The sequence below is a fragment of the Squalius cephalus genome, assembly GCF_949319135.1.
Source record: "Squalius cephalus genome assembly, contig: scaffold_129, whole genome shotgun sequence".
Taxonomy (NCBI): domain Eukaryota; kingdom Metazoa; phylum Chordata; class Actinopteri; order Cypriniformes; family Leuciscidae; genus Squalius; species Squalius cephalus.
Window position 1 is genome coordinate 1 of NW_027645793.1, and position 14,938 is coordinate 14,938.

Here is a 14,938-nt window from a genome sequence, read left to right on the forward strand (position 1 = left end):
ATCCCGAGCGCAGAATGATGCTCTTGAAGCAACATGAGTCACAGCGCGCAGCGCGTCGAGTCCGCATTGAAAAGTTTAAAGCACAAAGAAAATACATATGATGCATAGTGTATTATACAGTATCTATCTATGCAATAGTCTATTCAGCATTTTCTTTTAAATTTCAGTTACTGTGCGCGTGAAGAACAAATAGTACCTGACTTTACTCTACTGTTGTGATCTAACAGACACCCGGTGGAAAGTAACATGATTAAGGTACAGCAATAAAGTCCAGCAAGATAAAGTTGTTTTATGTGAAACCATAGACCTTTATCTACAGATCAAGTATAATAATAGTAACATTGAATCATCTTGGAGAGAGTTTCATCGTGTGTTCTGTCATAACCGGACGCGACGCGCTGTTTGAGTGCTGAATGAAGAATGATTGACAGCCGCAGCTGAGGGAAACGTTTACGTGATCTTGAATTTAACACTTAAATATTAATTTATATCTCACATTATACTGTATAATGGCTTCAGAACACTTAAAATATTGTGCACGAAAACTTATGGTGCTTTATAATGTTTGTGGGGCTTAACAATAACACTGAATAGTATACGCACAATATCGGATTTGGATCGGCCTTGTCTGACCGATACCCGATCCGCCAAAAATGGCAGTATCGGAGCCGATTCCGATACTGAGTATCGGATCGGTGCATCCCTACATTCATCACTAAAGATTTAGGTCTACTGTCTCTCTTTGTCATGGTTTAGTGATTTTTAAGCATATTTTGATGCGTATCTGGTGTAAATTAGTAAATTAAACCGTGTAACGACATGTGTCCAGTAGGTTAGTGCTAGTGGAGTATTTAGGGCCAGTTTTATCCTTCACAGGGATTTTTTTCTGGATTAATTGTTGCTTTAAAATGGACAGTCACGACGTCCCCACAACACACTTTCAGTCAGTGTTTGACTTAAAACTTGTGTGTTGAATTTGATGAAACTAGTCCCCATAAGGAACTATAACGTGGTGTGTGAAAGGTCCCCATGAAGGTGTGTGAAAGGTCCCCATGAAGCCGGGTTTTATCCAGATGTGTGTGAGCGCAGACAGGGGTTGACTGGACAGGAATAAATGTTTTAGATGAAGTTGATTTGTCTATTTCTCTGAAATCCTGTGGTATCTGCTTCAGATTTCTCTCTTGTGTTTCCATGTTCTAATATCTTGTCATTATGAATGTTGTCTCTTACAGATAACCAGCGTTGCCATTAAAACCAGTGCAGCGAGTGCTTCTGATCCTTCTCTCCAGTCAGAGACTCAGATGGATGATGAATCTGCTCAGATCAACTCTCCTCAACAGGTACGTTCACATTCATCACTAAAGATTTAGGTCTACTGTCTCTCTTTGTCATGGTTTAGTGATTTTTAGGCATATTTTGATGCGTATCTGGTGTAAATTAGTACATTAAACCGTGTAACGACATGTGTCCTGTAGTTTAGTGCTAGTGGAGTATTTAGGGCCAGTTTTATCCTTCACAGGGAATTATTTTCTAGGTTAATTGTTGCTTTAAAATGGACACTCACGAAGTCCCCACAACACACTTTCAGTCAGTGTTTGAGTTCAAACTCATGTGTTGAATTTGGTGAAACTAGTCCCCATAAGGAACTATAACGTTGTGTGTGAAAGGTCCCCATGAAGGTGTGTGACAGGTCCCCATGAAGCCGGGTTTTATCCAGATGTGTGTGAGCGCAGACAGGGGTTGACTGGACAGGAATAAATGTTTTAGATGAAGTTGATTTGTCTCTTTCTATAAAATCATGTGGTATCTGCTTCAAATTTCTCTCTTGTGTTTCCATGTTCTAATATCTTGTCATTATGAATGTTGTCTCTTACAGATAACCAGCGTTGCCATTAAAACCAGCGCAGCGAGTGCTTCTGATCCTTCTCTCCAGTCAGAGACTCAGATGGATGATGAATCTGCTCAGATCAACTCTCCTCAACAGGTACGTTCACATTCATCACTAAAGATTTAGGTCTACTGTCTCTCTTTGTCATGGTTTAGTGATTTTTAGGCATATTTTGATGCGTATCTGGTGTAAATTAGTACATTAAACCGTGTAACGACATGTGTCCTGTAGTTTAGTGCTAGTGGAGTATTTAGGGCCAGTTTTATCCTTCATAAGGATTTATTTTCTAGGTTAATTGTTGCTTTAAAATGGACACTCACGACGTCCCCACAACACACTTTCAGTCAGTGTTTGAGTTCAAACTCATGTGTTGAATTTGATGAAACTAGTCCCCATAAGGAACTATAACATTGTGTGTGAAAGGTCCCCATGAAGGTGTGTGAAAGGTCCCCATGAAGCCGGGTTTTATCCAGATGTGTGTGAGCGCAGACAGGGGTTGACTAGACAGGAATAAATGTTTTAGATGAAGTTGATTTGTCTATTTCTCTGAAATCATGTGGTATCTGCTTCAGATTTCTCTCTTGTGTTTCCATGTTCTAATATCTTGTCATTATGAATGTTGTCTCTTACAGATAACCAGCGTTGCCATTAAAACCAGCGCAGCGAGTGCTTCTGATCCTTCTCTCCAGTCAGAGACTCAGATGGATGATGAATCTGCTCAGATCAACTCTCCTCAACAGGTACGTTCACATTCATCACTAAAGATTTAGGTCTACTGTCTCTCTTTGTCATGGTTTAGTGATTTTTAGGCATATTTTGATGCGTATCTGGTTTAAATTAGTACATTAAACCGTGTAACGACATGTGTCCTGTAGTTTAGTGCTAGTGGAGTATTTAGGGCCAGTTTTATCCTTCACAGGGAATTATTTTCTAGGTTAATTGTTGCTTTAAAATGGACACTCACGACGTCCCCACAACACACTTTCAGTCAGTGTTTGAGTTCAAACTCATGTGTTGAATTTGATGAAACTAGTCCCCATAAGGAACTATGACATTGTGTGTGAAAGGTCCCCATGAAGGTGTGTGAAAGGTCCCCATGAAGCCGGGTTTTATCCAGATGTGTGTGAGTGCAGACAGGGGTTGACTGGACAGGAATAAATGTTTTAGATGAAGTTGATTTGTCTCTTTTTATAAAATCATGTGGTATCTGCTTCAAATTTTTCTCTTGTGTTTCCATGTTCTAATATCTTGTCATTATGAATGTTGTCTCTTACAGATAACCAGCGTTGCCATTAAAACCAGCGCAGCGAGTGCTTCTGATCCTTCTCTCCAGTCAGAGACTCAGATGGATGATGAATCTGCTCAGATCAACTCTCCTCAACAGGTACGTTCACATTCATCACTAAAGATTTAGGTCTACTGTCTCTCTTTGTCATGGTTTAGTGATTTTTAGGCATATTTTGATGCGTATCTGGTGTAAATTAGTACATTAAACCGTGTAACGACATGTGTCCTGTAGTTTAGTGCTAGTGGAGTATTTAGGGCCAGTTTTATCCTTCACAGGGAATTATTTTCTAGGTTAATTATTGCTTTAAAATGGACACTCACGACGTCCCCACAACACACTTTCAGTCAGTGTTTGAGTTCAAACTCATGTGTTGAATTTGATGAAACTAGTCCCCATAAGGAACTATGACATTGTGTGTGAAAGGTCCCCATGAAGGTGTGTGAAAGGTCCCCATGAAGCCGGGTTTTATCCAGATGTGTGTGAGCGCAGACAGGGGTTGACTGGACAGGAATAAATGTTTTAGATGAAGTTGATTTGTCTCTTTTTATAAAATCATGTGGTATCTGCTTCAAATTTTTCTCTTGTGTTTCCATGTTCTAATATCTTGTCATTATGAATGTTGTCTCTTACAGATAACCAGCGTTGCCATTAAAACCAGCGCAGCGAGTGCTTCTGATCCTTCTCTCCAGTCAGAGACTCAGATGGATGATGAATCTGCTCAGATCAACTCTCCTCAACAGGTACGTTCACATTCATCACTAAAGATTTAGGTCTACTGTCTCTCTTTGTCATGGTTTAGTGATTTTTAGGCATATTTTGATGCGTATCTGGTGTAAATTAGTACATTAAACCGTGTAACGACATGTGTCCTGTAGTTTAGTGCTAGTGGAGTATTTAGGGCCAGTTTTATCCTTCACAGGGAATTATTTTCTAGGTTAATTGTTGCTTTAAAATGGACACTCACGACGTCCCCACAACACACTTTCAGTCAGTGTTTGAGTTCAAACTCATGTGTTGAATTTGATGAAACTAGTCCCCATAAGGAACTATAACATTGTGTGTGAAAGGTCCCCATGAAGGTGTGTGAAAGGTCCCCATGAAGCCGGGTTTTATCCAGATGTGTGTGAGCGCAGACAGGGGTTGACTGGACAGGAATAAATGTTTTAGATGAAGTTGATTTGTCTATTTCTCTGAAATCATGTGGTATCTGCTTCAGATTTCTCTCTTGTGTTTCCATGTTCTAATATCTTGTCATTATGAATGTTGTCTCTTACAGATAACCAGCGTTGCCATTAAAACCAGCGCAGCAAGTGCTTCTGATCCTTCTCTCCAGTCAGAGACTCAGATGGATGATGAATCTGCTCAGATCAACTCTCCTCAACAGGTACGTTCACATTCATCACTAAAGATTTAGGTCTACTGTCTCTCTTTGTCATGGTTTAGTGATTTTTAGGCATATTTTGATGCGTATCTGGTGTAAATTAGTACATTAAACCATGTAACGACATGTGTCCTGTAGTTTAGTGCTAGTGGAGTATTTAGGGCCAGTTTTATCCTTCACAGGGATTTATTTTCTAGGTTAATTGTTGCTTTAAAATGGACACTCACGACGTCCCCACAACACACTTTCAGTCAGTGTTTGAGTTCAAACTTGTGTGTTGAATATGATGAAACTAGTCCCCATAAGGAAATATAACGTTGTGTGTGAAAGGTCCTCATGAAGCTGGTTTTAATCAAGATGTGTGTGTGAGCAAGGTTTGCTGGACAGGAATAATTGTTTTTTTTTCTGGCAAAGGTGTGTCTAGCCCAGATGATTCTCTTTAACCGGCGCAGGGAAGGAGTGGTTTCGAGCATGCCTTTGTCTGCATTTCTATCAAGAGACACTTCTGATCCACATGAGGATGTGGACTGGGCACTCTCTGAAGTGGAAAACAATCTCTGCAGACACTTCACAAGGGTTATCGCAAGGGGGAAGCGTGGTCGACCAGTTCCAATTCTTCTGACTTCAAAAATGCTATGTGCCTTAGAACTCCTTGTTAAGCAGAGAGAGGCTTGTGGGGTTCTGAAAGACAATTCCTATATGTTTGCAAGACCAGAAGCCATGACATATTTTCGAGGGTCAGACTGCCTCCGTGGCTTTGCAAAGGTGTGTGACGCAAAGTGTCCCAAGTCACTGACATCTACAAGACTGCGAAAGCATGCCGCAACCCTTTCAACAGTGCTGAATATGACTGACACCGAGATGGACCAGCTGGCAAACTTTCTTGGACACGACATAAGAATCCATCATGAGTTCTATCGACTCCCTGAGAAGACCCTGCAACTTGCCAAGATCAGCAAAGTTCTAATGGCTCTTGAGCAAGGAAGATTAGCTGAGTTCCATGGCAAGAACTTGGATGAAATTGGGATAGATCCTGATGGTGTGGTATTTTATTTGACTTTTGTTTGATTTTCTGTTTGATTTTCTGTTTACCATCTATTAGGGGTGTAACGATACACGTATTCGTATTGAACTGTTTGGTACGATGCTTTCGGTTCTGTGTTCGGTACGCATTTTCAAACCGAACGGTTCGTTGGACCATTTTTCCTGCCGACCAAAATTTCGTTATTTCAAATGTAGGCGAGCTCAATTACTTACAGAGAGGCTTTAAAAGCTGCTAGATCTGCTTATTTTTCAACCCTATTAGAAGAAAATAAACATAATCCTAGGTATTTATTTGAAACGGTGGCTAAACTAACGAAAAATAAAGCTTCAAGCACCGAAGTTTCCAAGCAACACAGCAGTAATGATTTTATGAACTTCACTTATAAGATTGATAATATCAGGGACAAAATTATAACTATGCAACCGTCTACTACAGTATCGCATCAGGCAGTGCATTGTAGTCTCCCTGAGGAAAAATTGGATTAATTCGTTGATATAGGAGAGGAAGAATTTACTAAACTCATTAAATCATCTAAATCTACAACATGTATGTTAGACCCTATACCAACTAAGCTACTGAAAGAAATACTTCCAGAGGTCATAGATCCTCTTCTTAATATCATTAATTCGTCTTTGTCTCTAGGATACGTACCAAAAACCTTTAAGCTGGCTATGATTAAACCGCTTGTTAAAAAAACGCAACTTGATCCTACAGAATTAGTCAATTATAGGCCGATCTCGAATCTACCTTTTCTGTCAAAGATATTAGAAAAGGCAGTATCCTCACAACTGTGTTCCTTTCTTGAAAGAAATGATCTCTGCGAGGATTTCCATTCAGGATTTAGACCGTACCATAGTACCGAGACAGCTCTCGTTAGAGTCACAAATGATTTGCTCTTATCATCCGATCGTGGTTGTATCTCTCTATTAGTGTTACTCGATCTTAGTGCTGCATTTGACACCATTGACCACAACGTTCTTTTAAATAGATTAGAACATTATGTTGGCATTAGTGGAAATGCACTAGCATGGTTTAAATCATACTTATCTGACCGTTATCAGTTTGTAGCAGTAAATGATGAGATGTCTCATCGATCACAAGTTCAGTATGGCGTACCACAAGGCTCAGTACTAGGACCGCTGCTGTTCACTCTGTACATGCTACCATTAGGAGAAATCATTAGGAAACATGGCATTAGCTTTCACTGTTATGCCGATGATACTCAGCTCTATATTTCTTCAAAACCTAACGAAACTTATCAATTCACAAAATGAACGGAATGCATAGCGGATATAAAAAAATTGGATGACTCGTAATTTCCTACTTCTAAATTCTGAAAAAACAGAGTTTCTAATTATTGGACAAAAAACTTCCTCACGTAATAACCTAGAATACTGTCTAACACTTGATGGCTGCTCTGTTAAGTCTTCGTCGTCGGTTAGGAACCTGGGTGTGCTCTTTGATACCAATCTTTCATTTGAAAGTCACGTGTCTAGTATCTGTAAAACTGCATTTTTCCATTTAAAAATATATCTAAATTACACCATATGCTCTCATTGACAAATGCGGAACAATTAGTTCATGCGTTCATGACCTCAAGGCTAGATTATTGTAATGCTCTACTGGGTGGTTGTCCTGCACGCTTAATAAACAAACTACAGCTGGTCCAAAACGCAGCAGCTCGAGTTCTTACTAGAACCAGGAAGTATGACCATATTAGCCCGGTTCTGTCAAAACTGCATTGGCTCCCTATTAAACATCGCATAAATTTTAAAATATTGCTGATCACTTACAAAGCACTAAATGGTTTAGCTCCGCAGTACTTGAGCGAGCTCTTAACGCATTATAGTCCGTCACGTCTATTGCGATCTCAAAATTCCGGCCAGTTACTAATACCTAGAATATCAAAATCGACTGCTGGCGGTAGATCCTTTTCCTATTTAGCACCAAAACTCTGGAACAGTCTTCCTACCATTGTCCGGGAAGCAGACACACTCTGTCAGTTCAAAGCTAGACTAAAGACACATCTCTTTGACCTAGCTTTCGGGAACACTTCCCAAAAATCCTGATGTACTCGTTACATCATGAGAAGAATGGCATCTACGCTAATTTTAGTGTCTGTGTTTATCCCGAGGTTTTCCTGCAGCCTGCCGGATCCAGGCCGTATCCAGATCTGACGAATGACTTTCGCCTGGACCGATGACAACGCAGTGCTGAAGTGCCAACTAGTCTCTCCCTATGGAGGATCCCACTACCACTCTACAGATAAGGCGTTGTCGGGAAAGGCGTTGTTCGTTTCGCGTTCCTACCCCAAAGCAACAAAATAAAATAAAATTCTTTATCAAAATTTATAAGGAAAGACAAGTACTTTGTTTAGGCTTGGCTTGTAGGGAATTCCTAACCTGCGTATATTCAAACGCACATAACTATAGAACCCATTCTAAATGCGCATGTGAACGCCATCAGCGTTTCTCACAGGTTCGCGTTTAAAGTCTGTGTAGAGGGAATGGTGTCGTCTTAGCGGCTACATTGCTTGATCGTTGCGACGGAAGCAAATCAATCAAAACTAACTTTAGATGGAAATAACTTAACTCTGCTGTAAAGCCGAAACAATCTCTGTTACCTTAAATTATAAGCTTATCTCTGTAAAGCTGCTTTGAGACAATCTACATTGTTAAAAGCGCTATATAAATGAAGATGACTTGACTTGACATTGTAAATACAATTGCTGCCCTCAAATGTTAATCTGAACTAAAATAAACCTTTGTTTATAACTACTACAATATTACATTTCACTTTTTCCAAGGAGCGTTTTGTTTTATATGCTCCTAAGAAGAGTCAATTATAGCTCCAGAATTGCTCAAAGTAAAAAAAAATCATACGTTATGATGTTAGTTTTAATAAAAAAAAGAATAAAAAAATTAAATCAAGGAAATTACTCTGGCATTTTTTTTCTTTTTGCTGTATCAAAAACGTACCGAACCGTGACACAAGTGTATCGTATTGAACTGAAACGTAAATTTTGTGAACCGTTACACCCCTACCATCTATTCGTATACCAGGTGTTTATGATCCATTATATACCATTGTTAAGCTGTACTTTGAACTTCCACAGAAACGTTATTGACTGTGATGAGGAAGACGGGAGCATACAAGAGGGACACTGTTCATCTACTGTTTACGGTTTGTATTACTGTCAAAATACACTACTACATTTTGCAGTTATTCATAATTTTCAGTCACGTAACTTGTGAAGACCTGACAGACAAAAATATTGTTCTAACATCATAGCCAACATTAAAGAAGATGCTTCAGTATGCTGAACAAATGTTGTTTTTTTTGACGAAACGGCTCATTGTGTAATGAATCAAATGCCTCCAAGCTATTCTTCAACTAAATTACACTAAACATTCATTCTGGAGTGAATATTTTTTTGTGAGTTTACTACCATAAAAAATATATTTCATAGGAGAAACTTGTACATTTTTCATTTTTCATAAAACACTAGCTGATCTGCTCTCTTCTCGTGTTGGTTGTGTCATGGCACAAAACGAATCATGTCAGATGATTAAGACATGAAATAAAATGGTTATACTCAATTTACTTGCACTTATATTTGATTAAATGTCTGCTGGAAAGATGTAGTTCAATTATACTTGCAATAATGAACAATTGCACAGGTTTAGGGTTTATTGTACTTTAATGATTTTAAATAATTAGTGCATAAGTGTGACAAATAACAGTGTATTGTCAGCATTCTATAGTACATTTAAATTGTATCTTTCTGAAAATGTTGAACTTTGATTATTTTCCATAGAACCATCAGCAGAGGTGGCACTTCCTCCTACCAAGAGGAATGACATGCCGCCACCACCCAAGAGACCCAGACCACCATCAGATGAAGAGATGCCTACAGGAGCCAGTGCTGTGAGGCCTTCTTCCAAAGGTGAACTCTTTACACATTTCTTAGACTAAATTAGACCCTTTAGGAGCACTTTAACACCCAGATCTCAGACCAGGGGCCTCATTTATAAAACTGTGCGTAGGAACCTTACTAAAAGTGTACGTGCGCCCGAAAGCCAAAAATGGCGTACGCAAAAAAATATTCAGACTTATAAAACCGTGCGTACGCCAGAACCTGCGCAGAATTCACTTTATAAATCCCAGTCAGCGGAAGATTGTGCGTACATGCATCTCCACCCGAAATAACCATATGTGGAGCTTACGACGCCTAGTTTTACTATGCAGATCCTCATCTACATATCATTTGACTACATAACTGAGGGAAGGAGGTTGTTCCCCAAAATCTCGCAATACATGGCCCCAGTCATCCTCTCCTTAATACAGTGCAGTCGCCCTGTCCCATGTGCAGAAAAACACCCCCAAAGCATGATGCTACCACCCCCATGCTTCACAGTAGGGATGGTGTTCTTGGGATGGTACTCATCATTCTTCTTCCTCCAAACACGTTTAGTGGAATTATGACCAAAAAGTTCTATTTTGGTCTCATCTGATCACATGACTTTCTCCCATGACTCCTCTGGATCATCCAAATGGTCATTGGCAAACTTAAGACGGGCCTTGACATGTGCTGGTTTAAGCAGGGGAACCTTCCGTGCCATGCATGATTTCAAACCATGACGTCTTAGTGTATTACCAACAGTAACCTTGGAAACGGTGGTCACAGCTCTTTTTAGGTCATTGACCAGCTCCTCCCGTGTAGTTCTGGGCTGATTTCTCACCTTTCTTAGGATCATTGAGACCCCACGAGGTGAGATCTTGCATGGAGCCCCAGTCCGAGGGAGATTGACAGTCATGTTGCTCAGGAACCCATCTGTAGTTGTTTAGAGGGTTACTTGGTTGATGCTAGAATCTACTAGGTGTTTTGTGGCACTAGTAGGAACTGTAGCTGTTCTAAAAATGAAAACACCGAATCAGTAATAACTAGCCTAACCCCTGGAGCAGTTTGAGTGGATGGATGCATAAAAATAACTTGCAGCCAAGACATTGATCCTAATATATTTTCCTTTTCTCCAATGATCATTTCAGGCCAAGTGACTGAATGTAAAAATCACTGTTTGATTGACAGTGTAATTCTATTTATAGGTAGAGTGCAAATTAATTTCTCTTGCAATATAGATGCTGACATAAATACTAGGGCTGCCCTCGACTAAAGTTTTTTTTTTTTCTAGTCGACTAGTAGTCGTTCATTAAGCTATTAGTCAACTAATCGCATTTTTATATTAATAAGCCATAACTCATAATAATGAGCCTTTAATTGCCTATATAATACATAGCCTAATTAGCGATCAAGCGCACACTTAAAGTTCCGCAGCGCACCGGCAAAAATAATGATTGAGTGTGTCTTGTGTCAGAAGGAGACTGTCTAAACAAACATTGTAATAATTTATTGATATTCTCGGCTGCAGAGATTAAGTCGATGATACAGACTCGTCATCTCCGCAGTGACTCGCATTTCATACGGATTACATAATCTGAGTATTTATTTTCCACTTGAATTGATTCGTTTAAAAGCAGACATTTCAAGCTTTCTATAGATATATTTCTCACGTGTGTGTGTGTGTGAGGCAGGGTGGGAATTATGTAATTTTAGGGGCAAGGCCATTTGGCCTCCACCTTTTCTTTTTTTTTTAGGGGCACCAAGGCCATATGACAGGGCACAAAGGCCATTGAGTACAATTCGATGGTTTTCCCATTCAGATTGATACCATAACATCCTAATTTGGAATAAGACATGGATTATGACTTTTTTAATAAAAAAAAACATTTTTTAATGAGAGAGAGAGAGAGAGCGCCATTACATCCAGAAGGTATACACCCTCACACAACAATAGAAACAACATAAATGCCAATAAAAGCATTCAGAAACAACACAAATGCCAATAAAAGCATTCAAAATATTCATTCAGTCCTCTATATCATGTGAGTGTGAGAGAGAGAACCATTCCATCCAGAAGGTATACACCCTCACAATCATTATTGCTCAGCGCTCAACGCAGTTTGCTTCGCGCTCCACTCAAATCGCCCCCCGCTCGCTCCAAAAAAGGAAAAAAATCTACATGTATATCACTTGTAGCGGTCCCCAAGCTTTTTTGCGCCACAGATCGGTTTAATATCAGACAATATTTTCACGGACCGGCCTTAAAGGTGTGGCGGATAAATACAACAAAATAAAATGATACGAACGGCATAAAACCTGGGGTATTTTTTTTAGCCTATAATAATAAACGTGAATCCAATGTGTGGGCCTACTAGCAACTTTATTAGCAGCATCCTCTAACATCGCGCCTAAAAACAACTGAGAAAGTCTGAACACAAACAAAATGCCCCCAAAAGAAAAGAATCTCTATGTTTTCGGTGCTGATGCGATGTAAGGGTGGCGCTGCTGCCAATAAAGCACCTAAAAGCTGTCACAACGAACCGGCAAAATTAATGATTATGAATATGTAAAATATAGCAGGAGACATTTTAATTGTTTACTAATAAACCAGTTTTTTATTTTTTTTATGTCTGTGTCGGCTGGAAAGATGCTGACTCGCGATCTTCGCAGTAGTGAACGCGCCAGAGAGAATTGCACATTTCATACGGATTACATAAGAGAGAAGTCTGTTTTCTTTCGTTTTGAATTGTTCTGTTTAAAAGTAGACATTTCAAGCTTTATATATATGTCTCAGGTCTGTGAGGCAAGTAGGCTATACTTGTCTGTAACATTGTGTTTTTTTTTTTTTGTGAAATAAATTTCTAAATAAATGCGACTTATAGTCCAGTGCGACTTAGGCTAGGCCTATACTGTATGTGTTTTTTCTTCTTCATGGCGCATTTTTTGACTGTTGCGATTTATACTCCGGAGCGACTTATTAATAGTAGGCTACATAATGGTTTGGAGTTTTTGAACTCCATTATTGAGCTGAGTTTTGACTGAAAATAGTCTACTGTTGATGACTGTGCAAGACAGATGGATTCAGGGTCAGGCTTGACTAAGCATGCTTCAGACTCGTGGTGTGAGCGGAGCGAAACTGGAGCGGGAAATAGGCCGACGCTCTGTCCTTTTGAAATTGCCGCTCTGCGCTCTGTCCAAGATCCGCCCGCTCGCGCTCCCCGCTCGCTCCCGCTCCACTCCGCTCACATGCTCTGCTTTATACATGGAACTTGGACAGGGCCAGGGCACACAGGCCACTGTGGCCGTACGATGATTTTTTTTTCACGGGGCATGAAGGCCAAAGTGTAGGGCAACGGCGGCCGTGGCCGCGGTATAATTCCCACCCTGGTGTGAGGCGAGTATACGCTGAGTTTCGGCTCATTTCTGTGATGCTCAAGTTCACTGAGACAGCAGAAAGCACATCCTGATTGTTTTCATTATTTTACAAAGCACAACATTTTGTAGTTATTGTGAGTTTACAGAAATAAGAGTTGAACCTTTACAGTTTGCATTACTCTGTCCTTTTATTCATACAGATAAGAGTATTGAAAGTTAAATGATCGCGCCGGCGCCTGTATGTCCTGCGACTAACCGACTAATAAAAGACCTAATAAATAATAATAATAATAAAAGACCTAATAAATAATAATAATAATAATAGTCGCTTTGGTGCATTTCTCACATCACTATTTACATTTGCACAACAGTTAGTTCAACCTCCACAACATTTAGTCATTTGTGCACATCATAGTAGCAGTTTCTCATTCCTTCCAACAAACTGCAAATGCTTTTGGACATGCATCTATTGCTTTCATACAACTCTCTGCTGTTATATAACATTATCATTTGCTTATGTCATGTCAGTCAAAATTAACTATACTTGTGAATGCTGAATAGTCATTCCATATAAAACTAATAGTCCTCATTTCATTGCTTGAGTCATTACATACAAAAATGTTGAACTAGTTATCAAAATCTGTCAAGCAAATTTTACACTTTTTTTTAAATTATTATTATTATTATTATTATTATTATTATTTTTCTGAAAATGCCTCCTAAATTGAATAATTTCTCTCAGGTGAATCTCAGCTTTCACTGATGAGGAACATCTGGATGTGCATGAATGATTACAGTACTATGTACTGTATGTTGTATGTTCAGTTCCAATATGTACTGCAATATTGTTTACAGTTGTGCATAGCTCTATGCATAGCTGTATTTATTTCATTTGCACAATGCTGTGAACAAATTAGAATTGCAAAGAGCATATGCAGTAAAAATGTGAAACATACATATTCAGTGTCTTGTACTCTGTTACCTCACTAAATACAGTAATGTGTAACTTTACTGTATTTTTCAAATGGCTGTTCAAATAGTATATAGTGCTATCTTGAGCATGTACAGGTAGTGTTACCAAGATCTGACTTTTTTGCAATGGAAAACATTTACAGAATAAACTGTCATAATGAAAACATAACCAAGCCATTTGACTATCTTGTTCATAAACAATGGTGTCAGGACTTTTCATCTTGATGACACTGACACTTTCATTGACATGAATACTTGCTTTTGAGGAATGAGCTATCCATTTTGAGCAAGTGATACGCTTTTGCAGGTTATCAACTAGGTTTTGCAGTTTGTACTAATTGTTCTGAGAACTGCTTTAACTGTTGTGCAAATGTAAATAGTGATGTGAGAAATGCACCAAAGCGACTGAGAAAAACTGTAATAACCAGACCTAATAAATACTGATAATAGGATTCAGAACTTCGGATTGGAATTCCAGCACACACTTTATCATTTCAATTGTTTTTTCTGTCCACTTTTAGGTAAAAGTACCCAGAAGACACCCTGGCAGCAGACAGAGGTGCAGGCGGTGGAAAGGCACATGAAGCGATTCATCACATTCATCACATCGTTCATTGTACAAGCAAAGAGCGACTGTGACAAATGTTTAAAAGCTGAACCAGAAGCACTGAAGAACCGCGATTTGAAGACCGTAAAGTTTTACATTTATTAGTAGTGAATAAATGTGTTGAAGCTCAATTAGTAGTAGATTTTGTTTTATTTTTTATAAGTATCAGGTGAATGAGTAGCAGCTGATGCTGGGAGGTTGGCCGAAAAAATTACAATTATAGAAAGAATAGTTTGAAGTGGAAAGGTTTAAATGTTTGACCTGTGGGTATGAAATGGGTTGGAAAATATCCAGACAATAATTCATTACTTGCATGCAGTCCTTTGTTGCAGTGAAAAAGTTCTCCATTCACATATAATCCACTTCAATCACACTAATATTCCAATCAATTGTAAGAACAATCAATCGATCCAAACAAATATTCTGCATGTTGAGGAGATGATTACAAGCACAACACTAGGGCCTGGTTTCACAGACAGGA

At 39.1% G+C, this 14,938-nt stretch overlaps 1 long non-coding RNA gene across 1 annotated transcript; it reads left to right on the forward strand.

Annotated features, from left to right (window-relative positions):
* The first annotated feature begins 4,971 nt into the window (after positions 1–4,971).
* Positions 4,972–14,588, forward strand: LOC307154245. Its single transcript, XR_013820324.1, has 4 exons — positions 4,972–5,596; positions 8,718–8,785; positions 9,420–9,548; positions 14,372–14,588. It is a non-coding gene; the product is annotated as an uncharacterized lncRNA (long non-coding RNA).
* Positions 14,589–14,938: the final 350 nt, after the last annotated feature.